The sequence below is a fragment of the Pygocentrus nattereri genome, chromosome 11, assembly GCF_015220715.1.
Source record: "Pygocentrus nattereri isolate fPygNat1 chromosome 11, fPygNat1.pri, whole genome shotgun sequence".
Taxonomy (NCBI): Eukaryota; Metazoa; Chordata; class Actinopteri; order Characiformes; family Serrasalmidae; genus Pygocentrus; species Pygocentrus nattereri.
Genome location: NC_051221.1, coordinates 29,549,613 through 29,564,464, shown reverse-complemented (window position 1 = coordinate 29,564,464; position 14,852 = coordinate 29,549,613).

Genomic DNA, 14,852 nt, shown 5'->3' with positions numbered 1-14,852 from the left:
ATTAAAATCTTTTACAGGACATTTGTGCCTCTCAGGGACAATGATAAAGTAATATAAACCTACTACCTATTAATGCTCCCCATTCCCTATTAACCTTCATGCACACTGGAGAAACTTTCACATATATACTTGAGTAGTTTCACAGTCTTTAAGTTCATTGACAGACAATAGGTGACACCCCTTTGCTTAACAGCCTTGAAAGTAGTCTTGGCCATGCATTATCTTTCCCCACATTTCTGAAGTTTTATGTCCTTCAGCATTTTTCATTACTTGTATTTGCTATTTAGATGTGGAGAAGTCCAACTTGCCGATGTGGAATGAACCATGCTTTTAAAAACTGCCTTTCCCTGCCAATCTTTCTAATCCAATTTAGATTTCTTCCATATGTGTCTGTAACTTAAAGAGGGCTTGACCTGGAAAGAAAAGCTCCAATAAATGAAGCTTTTCGTCTCTAAATGTGCTGGAAAGTCCCAGGGCGATAATCCTCATACTGTTCTGGTCTGCATGTATAATTGCACTGCATAGACTTTCACCTGGACCAGCAATCTTTACCAGAACAGACAGGACAGAGGTTCTTTTCCTGTGAGAGGTCCATTTTTATAGTCACAGCTGCATTTGCAGGGCCAGAGGTTTTATCCAAAATGTCAACAAATCTCCAACCACCTTCATTTCAACATTATGTTGATGTTCTGTTGCTTTTGGCTTCTGCGGATACTTTTCACACACCACATTCTTCTTTCTCAAGCATTCAGAACAACACAATATGGTATGTATAATAATTCTGAGAGCTGCACAGAATTAGAGCTGAGGACATAATGATATACTGAGACTACTATATCTAAACTGTTTCAATAAACCATGACATCACCATTCACATGGTAGCATTAAGGCAGACCTGTCTGTATATTTCGGGAGGAGCCAGGCAGTGAGAGTAATGGACATACTGAACAAGTGTCTGGCCAGCATGCCTCCAGCTATACCAGCCACGTGAACGTGTCTGCCTTATCAGGTTTCACTGAGAAACAGAGTGGTCTGTGCGGCAGCTGCCTCACTCTCGGTCAATCAGTCCACCATCTTCAAACACAAGGCTGTAGGAGAGCTTGGCTTTGAAAGGTGCTTGGTGCTTTAATGCTGATCTGAGATATCTTGGTACTTCACCCCTCACCATCATGCTAACCTGAGCCACAAAAAAGGGGAAAACAGTCGACTTCAGATCTGCTGCACACACTGCACCCAATGGCTTTACCCATGCATGCTAATAATCACCTGTTAAAATCTTTTATTGTTACATCAAGGCTGCATTTTTCCAGGTTTTTGTTTTTTTCACACCATTTGAAAGTGCCTTCTGTTACTATTTCATGTTGAATGTTTCAATAGAAATGGAAAATTACATAAACGTACATTAAATTTAAGATTGTGTTTTTGTTGATATTGTTGTTGTTGTTGTCCTCTTCCCTAAAAAAACTTTTGAATGGTTGGTTTCTTAGCGAACCCTTTTCAAATGAGATGTGAGAGTAATGTGGAGGTTTAAAGAATCTATGTAAAGTTCTAGCAAGAAACCTTAATTTGGCATTCAGTCCTTGCATTACCTTTTAAAGGTTCTTTAAAACTCTTCTTCATATTCAAGTCTTTTTCCTTAAGGACCCAAAGTAGTTCTTTTATGGCACCTTTTTAAAAATTGTTTAGTTGGATTTTGTTGCATTTTGTTACAACATAAATGAGCAGATGTAGCTTTCCTATTCAGGCTACAGGTTAAACGGGCAGAGATGATGAGATTTGTAATAGCCTGTCACTGAAATTCGTCACCTTACTTAAGGAGGAGCTGTGAAAAAAGACAGATGATTTCATTTTAGATCCTGTACATTTTCCTGTGTTATTCAGAGAGTACTGCAATCTCTCATTCTAAGTACCCTATCTGCCGCTGAGACAGCTGTCCACTTTTTCTGTTATTACCAGCTGTGAGCTTTTAGCTGCTCTGACTCATGGGGTCTGATGACAGTTCAGTAGGGGGTCCTCTGTTTCACCAGTCCTATGCAGCGTATCTCAGAAATGGCGCTGTTGGAATGACCTCATCACTACAAACAGCCTTGATCTAAGCCACCCCCCCACTGTCATCAGAGCCCGGATTGGCCAGCCATTAACAATCATCCCCATGCTGAAGACATAATGACCATGTCTGGTTTTCTGCTGGGTTATTTCAAAGGATGGAGGACTGCTGCTCTCATAATCTTTTTCTTTGTCTCGCTCTCTCTGGCAGTGGGTAATGTCAACAGGTGACCTTTAGCCGTCTGATATCATGGGGAAATTCAAATTAATTACAGTGTTTATTTTTTTATAGTTACTGCCTCATAAAAGGAGTCCTATTGAACACTTCAGGCTTCCTTCTAAACAATTTGTAATTGATTTTTCTAGTAGACACTACAAAATAGTTTGCAAATCATCATTAGTAACAGTTGCCAATTAGCCAATTGCAAAATGTTTAAAGACAGGCTACAAAGCCTGGTTTGAACACTCTATAAACAAGCACTGAGAGATTATTGTGCAGCATCTACACGCCCATGATGAAATGCTACAAACAGGCTTTGTCCTATATCATAATTTCATAATACAATCAAACATCAGCAAAATCATCAACAAAAGTAATTTTAATGTTGGGCTATACTTTGTTTTTTCTACAAGGTAGAAGTTGACTTTAGACTGATTCTCCTGCCTGTTTATTGCTATGTTAATATATTGTTAACAGGTTTATGAATCACGTATACATACATGACCCAATGTATTTATAATGCAGAACAGTGGTCTAAGCCATAGTGATTCTCCTATTGAAGTTTTGGTCAGGGGAAGTAGTGGGGAAAGGCAGCATGGAGTAATGCTAGTTGATGCCCTGAAGCCCACTGTCCAGACAACTGCTGTACTATTTATGAGCTGCAACAAAAATAGCAAGAACAGGAGTTGGGTACATTTGGATTAGAAAGGCCAATGAGAGACCAGTGTGAGAGACCCTTACAAACTGCTATGTCACTAGTTTATCCAAGGAGAATACCCCAAGGCCTTTAGCTCAAGTAACAGGCCTTTACTAATTGGCACCATTTACTGAAAAGGGGCCAGTTAAGACAGCAAACCAAGACTTAACAAGTAGACATGTTTTTCTGAATACATATTCACAACCAAATTCAAAAAAGTACACCGGTTGTGGTTGATTAGTGTAGTGGTTAACATCTCTGCCTTCTACACTGTAGACTGGGGTTCAATGGCCCACCTGGGCGAACACCCTACACTATACCAATAAGAGTCCTTGGGCAAGACTCCTAACACAGCCTTGGCCTACCAATGTAAAATGATCAAACTGTAAGTCGCTCTGGATAAGAGCGTCAGCCAAATGCCATAAATGTAAATGTAAATGTACACCAGAGCCCAAATGAGTTTACGATCACTACATGGCAACTGGATGTGCTAAGAGTGAAAGATTTGTTGTGACTGAACAGTGTTAAATACATGTATACAACAAAACCAACAAACTGTAGTGTAGAGTACTAATCATTATTCATTTTAGAGATGATTTTATTTCAGAACTGATAATAAACTTTTCACTGTTTGTAGTAGTTTAAGGAATGACGGCACACAGATGCAGGTGAAACGCCATGTGCCAAAAAAACCCTCATGAATACACACCTGTCATTTCTCATTAGTTAGATGTAAAACACACTCCACCTGAAGGTAAACTGCAAAGCATCTGATGGAATCCAGGGCCACTTGAGAGCTGGAGAGTATAATAAGTTGTACGGAGGAACATGAAAACAAGCTGGGTTTTGATAAAAAATAAACATGTGAAAACCAACACAGACACTTTAAGTACATTGTTGTGAAATAACAATGTACTTCAGCAAATTATGCTTTAATATAAATTATATATTAATATAAATTTTAGTCTCATGCATTGTTAGAAATAAAGTTTCTATGTAAGTACATTTTCATTCATCAAGGCACAGACAGTGTAAATGTACCCTCAAAGGTACAACAATGGTTTTTAGGTTCAACTGTGTACCTTAAATAAGTTTATCTCAGTGGAAAAGTACATATTTTGTACCTTTTCACAACCTAATATTTTAAAACTGAAAATAACGTAAAAAGCCTGGAGACGAGACAGGGTGTGTGGAGTCAACACAATTTAGAAATATACTCTCAATGGATTATGGTACAATTATGTTCCCTGACTAAAGGTACTGAGATGCACCCTTGAGGGTACCACCCCAGTGTCAAGAGGGGTTCCACCCCAACGACAGTTTGTACCTTTTTTTCGGAGAGTCTAGTTGCATTTTAAACGTGATACCATTAATTCCCATTTTATTGGTTGGACTGATGTCCCGATCAGTTGATGACATACTTTAAAACCAAATCTGTGCTTATAGATAAATCACACATTGGCTTTTAAGGCAAATTCAAATTCCAATATAGCTTCCATGTAACAAATAATCTGCCCATAGATTTTCACTTCTGTACCTTGTACAGCAAAGTCCTCCAGCAATCTCTATATAACAGGTGTGTTTTTGAGAAAGTCTTGTTGAATTTATGTACTTGGACACTTCTTGGAGTTGAAAGTCAGTTGAACTTGAATCTGTGATGAAATCTGTGGTGACTTAAGTAGTACTTTTCTTTGTATGGGAAGTAGGAATGTGTGGTAGTCTTGTATTTTTAAACCATGCTCTAGCCATATCTGTAAGATCTACACTTTGTCAAGAACTCCAAGCATTGCTTGTTTATAGGGACAATTACATATTTAGATACTTGTGGTCCCTTTATACATCCTTGCATGACATTTCAAAGGCTATGGAATAAGTGATGAAATCAATATTTACATTTCTATTGTATATGTGTATATACATCAGGAATTCACATATTTGAGGCGTTGAAAGCAGGGTTAAAACTTTTTTCTTTGGAATAGCTATTGGCCGTTTTCATGTGAATCTCTTTGTAGAAGCTTTAATTAAGTGTTTCTTAATCTGCAGGCACAGATATTGGAAGAGTTTACCAAATAGTGCAATATAAACAAGCCATGAGTCCTGTAAGCCTTGAACACTCTTTATGCGGTTATTTGTTATTTTTTTGTTGGACTAAACCTAAAGGACTAAAACCTTGCCAATTTACAATTTTCATTCATCTTTCAATATTTTACCTAAAGCAGGATGTGTTTCTCAGTCAAATTAAGGAATGTGGATGACATATCATGCATATGATGAAACAGTATAGTGTGGTAATACATAGTGAATCTGTGTCATGACTTTAAGACCAAAATCTGGACAAAACATCACACTGTGTTAAAAAATCTAATTAATTGTATAGAGAAGTAGCTTTTATGTAAGTTTATTGAATTATTATCATTAATATACACACACACACACACACACACACATATATATATATATATATATATATATATATATATATATTATATATATATGTGTGTGTGTGTGTGTGTGTGTGTGTGTGTGTGTGTGTGTGTGTGTGTGTGTGTGTGTGTGTGTATAAAAATCATCAACATGCAGTCAGCACTTTTGAGTAAATCGTGTTATATCAATTTTTGCTCAATCCCATTTTCCTTTGCTTTTCACCTTCTCATACCAAAGCTGAAGGAAGTAGTAATCAGTTCAGACCAGAGTCCAGCAGTGATTTAATGATGTGATTAGCAAGCTAATCCGCTGAGAGGTGTCGGGTATTCCTCAACCTCCCTCTCGCCCTCTCCCTCTGTCCGTCCTCATGTTCTATCTCCTGTCTCTGGCCTGCACTGACAGGGTGTCTCTTGACATAGGCCTGAATCCTGTAGAAAACATGACAGTTCTCACAGCCCTGAGGCGATAACCTCGGCTGAGCTGATAAAGCCACTCTGAGTTTAGATGCCTCAGTACTTTGTGTTTCCTGCATGTTCTTTCATTTAAGCCCTGAGAGCTGAGTGTGTGATGTTACACATTAATGTCCAAATTCAAATCAACTGCCTACAGGCTTTAATTGATCTGCAATAGAAATCAGATGCAATTGCAATTGAGTTGTATATGAATGTATTTTCTGTGAGACTGGGTTGGAATTTCCTGTTTCCCTGCTTGAACTGAAGGAAAGCTGGAAGTTGGTCTTTTTCTCCCTCAATTTGCCAGAGCATCTACAAAAATATAATATCGACAATCAGTCTCCAGTGAGTATTTGATCACATTATCTATATGTGTGTGTGTGTGTGTGTGTGTGTGTGTGTGTGTGTGTGTGTGTGTGTGTGTGTGTGTGTGTGATTCAGAGCACAGTGAAATAAAGCCAAGAGAAAAGTTGATATTATCATTGTTACAGCTGACTTGACAATGTTCCCAAGCCCAGCTTCAAAAGATGCAATGTCAGGAAAGCTTATCTGTATTGAATTATGCTTCTGCAAAGAAGTAACAAAAGCATGCTTTTCATAACATACACAACCATAACTGTAACTGTGCCAGTGAGAACTTTTTCTGGCATGAAATCTATGGCAAACTATTTCTTTATTTTATTTTTTAAGTAGCATTCCTTCAATTCCCAATAGAATTACAGCTGAGAACCAGTTCCTTTCTACACTGAAAGCATGGTCACTTCACATGAGTCCAAATCAAGTCTCAAGTCTGAGTCAAGGGCTTAGTCTGTAGTCTGAGTCGAGTGTCAAGCCTTTAGTAGTAGTTTTGGTTTAGCCTCTTTAGTCAGAGCTGGCATTGCATTGTACAAAGATAATTCCTGACTAAAACCTGTTTGGCTTGACACAAAATAATGAGCCCTTTACTATATTTGACAGCAAGGTAGCTAGCATGTTTTTGGTAAGTTTTAGAAGAATTTGCTGACTATAAAAACAGCTCAGACCAGCATGAAGCAGCTATGTTGGTTTACACTGGTTTGATGCTAGTTTAACTGGTCACCCAGCATCTTCATGCTGGTTGACCAACATACAGTACCAGCATCCAAATCATAACATAATCTGGTTTTGTTGGTGATCAGCATATCAACTTCCATTGCTGGTGACCAGCATATCAGCATCCAAAACAAGATATAACATATCCCCGTTGTTGGAAGAAAACCTTGTATCTCTATGTATGTATCTCTATTTCATTTTAACATTATTTGTAAATACCTTTTGCCCTTTACATGATATGTAAATATTATGATGAATGGGCTAAAATAAATTACCCAAAATTACTTGGATAAAATGTCTGGTTCCACTGACTTACATTAAAAGTAAAGTAGGCTTTTTCCTTCTCCTGTAAAGTTGCCATTTTGAAGATACAAAGGTTTTCTTCCAACAGCAGCTATATGCTGGTTTTGCTGATGACAAGGCATGCTGGTTTTTCTAGAAGGGAAATTGCCTGACACCTTCAGCTAGATTAGCCATTGTGCTAGCTAGCATATTTCTTATACAAACTACAAACTAACCAGCTATTTCAAGTTGCTTTGCTTCTTTCCTTTAAACAGCACATTTACTCCATGTATCACTTTATTTCTCTGTTCATGCTGACATTTTTCTATGAAGACAGACTCTTTATTTACTGCATTAAGGTTGCTGGTCCTAACTTAACAAAGTTTTATCACATACCTCTGTAGAATACCTCAAAAAGTCCCTGTAGTTATTGAATAATAACCCTTAGCAAGCAATAAGCCTGGAATAAGCCTGGTTAATCAGTGAGACTCAAGTCTAATTGCTGACTCAAGTCCCCATCTCTGATCAATAGCCATAAGGTTAGCATCATTCAAAACTGCATGGCTTTTAGTCCCAGTACAAAACAGCTGAAATTTGCTAGTACAAAAAAAAAGTATATATAAAGAGGAGCAGAAGTGTTTTCAGTGAACTAGTTTAGCTTTGGGGCAGTCATGGGCTGGAGGTTAGGGAACTGGCCCTGTAACCAAAAGGTTGCTAGTTTGATCCCCAGTGCCGACTGTTCATCCCAAGGCGCTGTGGATAGGGATGCCTACCGCTCTGGGCAAGTGTGCTTACTGCCCCCTAGTGTGTGTGCTCACTAGTGTGTGTATGTGGTGTTTCACTTCATGGATGGGTTAAATGCGGAGGTAGAATTTCCCCATTTGTGGGATTAAAAAAGTATCACTTATTAGCTGCTCGCCTATAAAAAGAGAAACAAAAGCAAGTCCAGCATGCCTTCTTTAATTATCAGCCTGTGCAAATCCAAAGCTTCATGAATCCACAATGACCTGTTAAAAAAACAAGAGATTATCTTCAGCCCAGGTGGTCTTCATTTTCATACTCATCTGGAGGATACGTGCTTCTGCGTGCAACATCCCCCTTTCAGTCGCCCCTTCATCACTCTTCTCTTCCCTCTCTCCTGTCCTCCTCTGTGTCTCTGTGTCTCTTGCAGCGTCTCAGAGCGTCTGCACCTTGGCTTGATTTGCCTATGCACTCCTCACCTGAGCTCCCGGCTCATAAAACCCTGTTGAATCTCTATTACACTGCCTGTAGTCTGGGATGGATTAACAGCCCGTCACCAGAGGATTACACAGCCCTACAGCTGGGAATCACTGTCTCCTTCACAGACAGAGAGAGAGAGAGAGAGAGTTAGAGAAGCAGTAAAGATTAATGTGGCTGTATTTTCCATGCTGACTTGATTCATAACGGTTATCTGTGAACTTTTACCTCAGTGAGTCGAGGCACATCAGTTTGTGTTTGCCTTTGTTTTGCTGACAGCCAATTTTTCATGTTCAAGCGTATGACTTACTCACTGCATGATTTAAATATGATGTGATCCATCTCATCATAAATATACACAACCCTCAGCCTGAAGAATGTACCCATCACTTCTCTCCTCTTATTCCAGCATGCTTCCTTTTTAGCTGTGCACTCTGTTCTTTTGTTTTATGACTCCACATGATTTATAAGCTTCTAAATGCATTCGACTTAGTAGAAACGTTTATTAACCAGTTTCCTAGACACAGATTAAGCCTAAACACAGACTAAAGGGTTTTCTGTGATGAATCACCAGTGGAATTGCAATAATCCAAGGCTAGGCTTAGCCCAAGTTTGGGAAACTCAAAAATATTTGTAAGCACCAAGAACAAGTTTGCACATACTGTACATGAGAACTGCACTGAAGTTTCTACATAATTTACTATGTAATAATATAAATATATTCACAGTGGTAGTGATAGGGACTGGACATACAAAGCATTTAATGCTTCTAAAGGCTCCCTCACAGAAAGCTATTATATGAATACAAATGCATCTCCTGATAGCTGAGACGTTGTGTTATGATAGTTACAATAGTTTTGAGAAAAGGCTTTGGCCTGAAATAGATTTTTTCAGGGTAGAAAGATGCATGCAAGGTGTTGGAAGCAGGGGTGAAAAAAGTACTGAAAATCCCCACTTAAATAAGAGTACGGTTACTGTAGTGATAGTATATGTACAAGTAAACCTATTAATGCAGGTAAAGTAGTTATTTATTGGAAAACTACTTTAGTAAGTGAGCATTTTTTACATATCTGCACTCAAAGTTTCAGATTATTTCTGATTTACACTTGATCACAATTACACTAGATTTCCTGTATCACAGCCTTATACGACTGGATTCCTAAAGTAGCTATAGCTAACAGACACTTGCAGTCAGGTGATGGCTACTCTCTCAGGATGGAGGTAGAATTGTGATATTCTGGCCAACATTGGCCAGCTGACCAAGAGTTTTTTTCTTAAGGTCATTTATAAATAACGAAGATGAATAAAGTTTGGATAAAGTATGTTCCCTGTGTGTGCTGGCAACATGCTCCTCTTTCTTCCACCACTAAACTAGACATCTCTGAACTAATCAGGGCTGCAGTGTTTATGGGAGCTGCTCTGCTTTGACTGGCTTTCAGAACTGATTGTTTTACATTTAAATGCACCGTTTTCTAATTGATTTAAGAGCTATAACATGTTTATTTTTAGTCTGTAATGTTATTATAAGAATACATGATTAGAAATTAACTCAAGTAAAAGTGAAAGTATTATAATTTAATTTTACTAAAAAAAATCTGTTATGTGGAAAAATGTAGGCAAGTACAGTAATGAGATAAAATGTAATTTGTCCCTTTCCACATCTAGTTGTAAAGCAAAATAGTCCTCAAAGAAACTTTTTCCAATCCGAATTTCTCTTCAGTGCCCCATTACACATCAAACCACTTTGAATGACTTTGTCTATATATCAGTGAGTGAATTATGTCATAATTGTGAAAAAAATCTGTGAAATCTTCCATACAAACACACACACACACACACACACACACACACACACATACAGACACACACATACATGCCACCTTGTGTATATGTTCTGAAACATTAGATTGTATCTGACAAATGTGTAAAAAAAAAAAACCTGGCATCAGAGCTCAGGAAACAACTTTTAGTTTTGAATTTCTTGGGGAAAAGTAAGCCAAGATGTCCCACTAAAAAGATATGCAGTATACATAAAAATGTGAGCAGTAATTTCCTGGAAAAAAATGCACTAGAGATTATATTACACTGCAGAACAAAGACCGTATCCCAGAAACTCAGTGATGACTTGTGTCATTCTGACAGAAACAACCACAGTAGTCTCATTTTATGTCTTTTTCCTCTAACTTTAATGAGAAATCATTAGCAGACGTCTTAGAGTCACTTTGGATCCGGAGATTTATATGATCCGCTAGTCGTGTCTTTTGATGTACAGAATATGTAGTTTCAAAATGAGCTTCTGCCAAAAGAGTCTGATGACAGTCTGGGCAAAGGAGCAGTTACTGTTCCTGAAGTTTCATCAAAACACCTTTAACAAATCATGGTGTGGAGGGCAGGCAGCAACATGAACTGAAGATATGGTAGAGCTTTGTTTCTGAAAAACATCATAGCACACAATCACGGATGTCTTGTATAGCAAGCATCACTCTACACGCTATCAAGCATTTAATGATTCAACTTTAGGGAAACATGTCCAGAAGGGCATTGTTTTACAGCCAGCTTGTGTAACCCATAGCAGGAAGAGAAGCGTTTCAGAGAGAAGGTGAGGTGCAGATTTACCAAGACAGTTTCCGGGCTAAGGGGAAAAAAAACAGGCTTACTCTCAGAGTCTCAATTACATAGTTTCCGCTCTCTGCCTCTCTGTTAACTCTATATAGATTTATTAAAGTTTGCTGAGGTTACAAAATACAAAATACTGCTGTGTATGTGATGATGGCAGTGGGCTAATGCTAATCCACAAATCCTGACAAAAATCCAAATGTATGTGGTGGCACATCTTTGAACTCAAAATTGAAATATGTGTTTTTCTCTAATTCTGAAGAAGAGAGCAAAGAACAGTCTGACCGCATGTAATAAGAAACATTGTATGTAATTATGACTGAGGAAGTGCTTATCCTGACCTGACATCATGACGGCAACAGCAAAATACTGTGGGAGCTTAGTAGCTGCCAAACTTGAGTTTGAGAATCTTGAGAACTAAAGTCAAATCCATATGTCCATCCACAGGCGTAAACAGGCATGGACGCAGCCAGAGAAAAGAGCCACAGGGACTCTCACAGAAACACGCTGGAGATGTGAAGAGTGTGCAGGAAGGCATTGCGGGGGGTCTTTCTCCACACTCCTCCACAGGTTATTGTTCACACTGACAGCTCCATGAGTTCTGCCTTCAGCTGCAATCAGTCCGTGCAGTTTGACTCCGACACACAGCCGACCACCAACAGCATATTCAGCTCTCAGGCCTATTTACTGACCAGTCTCCCCCTGAGAGGGTCAGGGGGGGTTTATGTGAGTGTGAGGTTTGAGGCCATATGTGTATATAGAAGCACATGTTGGGGACTGAGTGTGTTCCTGTGTGTTTAGGATTGCGGTTTAGGATGCCTGTTTTCTGCCATATCAGAACCTCCAGCTATTCATCTATTTTAAGGTGCTGACATAGATTTTCAATTGCAAACACAGCCTGTATAATATTCATAGAAAGGCTTTGCTAATAGAACATGAGACTCTACACATGAGCCTGCCAGCACTGGGCTATGGAGCAGCGCAACTATGTTCTCTGGACTGACAGAGCACCATCTTTTCTGATGAGTTGGAATTGAGTTTGTGATCATGGACTAATCATCCAACATCAGTATCTGACACCACTTATGTCTAGTGACTAAATGCAATCAAATCCTCGCAGCAATGTTCCTAGTAGAATAGAGGCATTTACTGCAGCAAAAGGGAACAAACTACCCAATAGTACCCTAATGCACACAAAAGAACTATATGCAGTATCTAGTGTGACTGCCATGTATGTCTTTTTGAGGACTAAGATAGGGGCAGAATGAAACGGCATTGACTAACATCTTGAGTAGCATCACTTGTATGTATGATATTACTTCAACAATGTTTTTTAATCATGTTCTGCATATATTTCCAGGCTTTTTTATAATATTAAGTACATATACTATCCATTGCACCTTTAATAAAAGAGGTCAATCTTTGTAATAGCAGTAACGCTCTTAGTAAACTTGCTCCACTGTCACCACAAGCACTAATCATCCTTGACACCTCCACAGAGGCATTAAATGAGGCCTGGGGGGCTCATATGTGCCTAAAGAGCACTGTAACTGGGGGTGGGGGGGTGGGGGAGCTGACGACTAGAGCTCCATGCCCTAAGCCCTCACAGTTTTGCAGATGTACGTCTTTGGCCCACCTGAGAAGGACTTCAAATGTCTGCTTTGAATTATGGCCGTGGAAGTCAGGGCTCAATGTGGCTTGTATTAGGGGGAGGCATGGTGGAACACAGAGTGATCGGAAATTGATTCAGATAGTGTGCGCTGAGCAGGATGACCTAATTACTTCACTATTCCTATATTCCAGAATAACCGACAAGTCCATCTTTCCTGACTAAAAACTATAGTACAAAACTACACAAAAACTATATTGTATTGCATATATGTAAATTACAAAACTACTTGCATGTGTGTAAAATTGACATATATTTAAATTTTCACATTTCCAGTACCTCTTCCAGTACCTCCTGCTAATGTGCAGGACACAGACATACACAGCTTGAATAATCACTGTAGAAAAGCACTGCCAATAGAACAGGGTGCTCTGGAGCAGGCACATATGAGCCAAAGGTCATTATGCCCAGTGCCAAGCTAGAGAAGAATACAGCTGGAATTTAGTTCTCTGGAGTGACTGAGCACCATCCAGTACCTCTGGGATAAGATGGAGTGGGGTTTATGATCTAAAACTAGAGCTTGGCAATTTAATAATATGAATTGTTATTATGATAAATGACACCACAGTAGGTCTCAGTATGCACTGATAAGTTCTGATCATATTGTCAGTATTTAATAAACACTTTGGGTCAATTGTAACTTTACTGTAAAAGACAAAACTGTTCTTAGCTTTTGACATCAATGAGATTTTTAGAGCATGTTGTGTCACTTTGGAGCATTTCTAAATGTTTTTAGTTTTTTTTTTGGTCAGGGGCAAAATGTCATCTACCAAAAAGTAAAGAGGATAATGCTTCCATAAGCTCTGCATAAAATTGCTCCATGATGAATGCACAACCAAACATATCACATCAATCTTCAAAATGCTATTACTATTTGAATGAAATCCAGTGTAATTAGCGTAATTTGCCGGTTTAATTAGAGTGGGATGAATGTTGAATTTTGTGGTGAACTCAGTGTGGGTCGGAATTCCCCAAACGAGGCTTAATCCTGCTTTATCGGACAAGTTTAATGAAACAATCTAGCACTGTATCCTGTCCCTGAGGAAAGACTTTGTGAAGACAGCCCCCCTTCTCACCCCCTCGCACTAGTCCCCCCCCCCAAAAAAAAGGGGTGACCACGATCTTATCTAAATAATAACCCACAGGAAGGAAAAAAGACTAGTCCTGAGACTGGCTTCAACACATACACACACAAATGTGCACACATACACACATTTTTCTCATTCTGTGACTGACAGACCCCCCTTTTGTAGCAAGTCTGCCAACTTTATGACACAGGCAGGGATTTTCTCCGCAGATTTAAGGAGACTTGGATCCGGATTGCAGGTTTGGAGCTCTCCACATCGTTTGTCCATTTAGCTCAGGTTTCAGGCACAGAGAGCCACTGGCTGGACTGCAGAGCTCTGCCCAAAGCTACAATACTCCCTCATCCACAGCAGGAACACGTCCACCAACAGCACCTTCCCTCCTGGGAGCTCTCTCTGACCCCTCAGCCAGCCTCTAGAGCACAGCGGGCCCACCAGCCAGCCTCAGAATGCTGATAAGCTAGCCATTCACCTCCCCCTCTTCTCCCCACTCCTTCCCTTCAGTTCATATTTTCGAAGAGCTCCATTGACTTCCTCCTCTTCTTGGGCCATCTCTAATCCGGGGGGCTCAGTATCCAGGGAGGCTCTCCACAGTGCAGGCTTTTATTCAGCCCTTATTACGCCAGCGCTAGCAGGCTTATCTCCTGCCTGGTGACAGTCTTTTCAAGCCTGCCCTTAATGACTTGGGGAAGCTCACATGCTCGACTTCCCAGGGCTACAAGAACCTGATGATGTCAGCAAAGAGAGGAGGAGGAGAGCAGTATAAGGATGCTATGGGTGAAAGTCTTACAATGTGCGGCTGGGTGTGAATGTCAAAGAAGCAAAGTGTTCCACACTGACATTTGGAGAAGGGTGAAAGGAGCAGGGTGTTACAGACTCTTTAGGAGAAAACAAAGCATTTTCCAAATCTCTCTTACAATGTCAGTGCAATTGGGGCTGGGTACAGTAGTGGTGGCGTGTCAGCTGAATTGTTGCATAATGTGCTCAAGAAATGACGTACTGTGCAGTGCTTAGCTACTAGGAAGAGATATTAATGATAGCCGAGAACATGATGGAATAAACTTTAAAAACA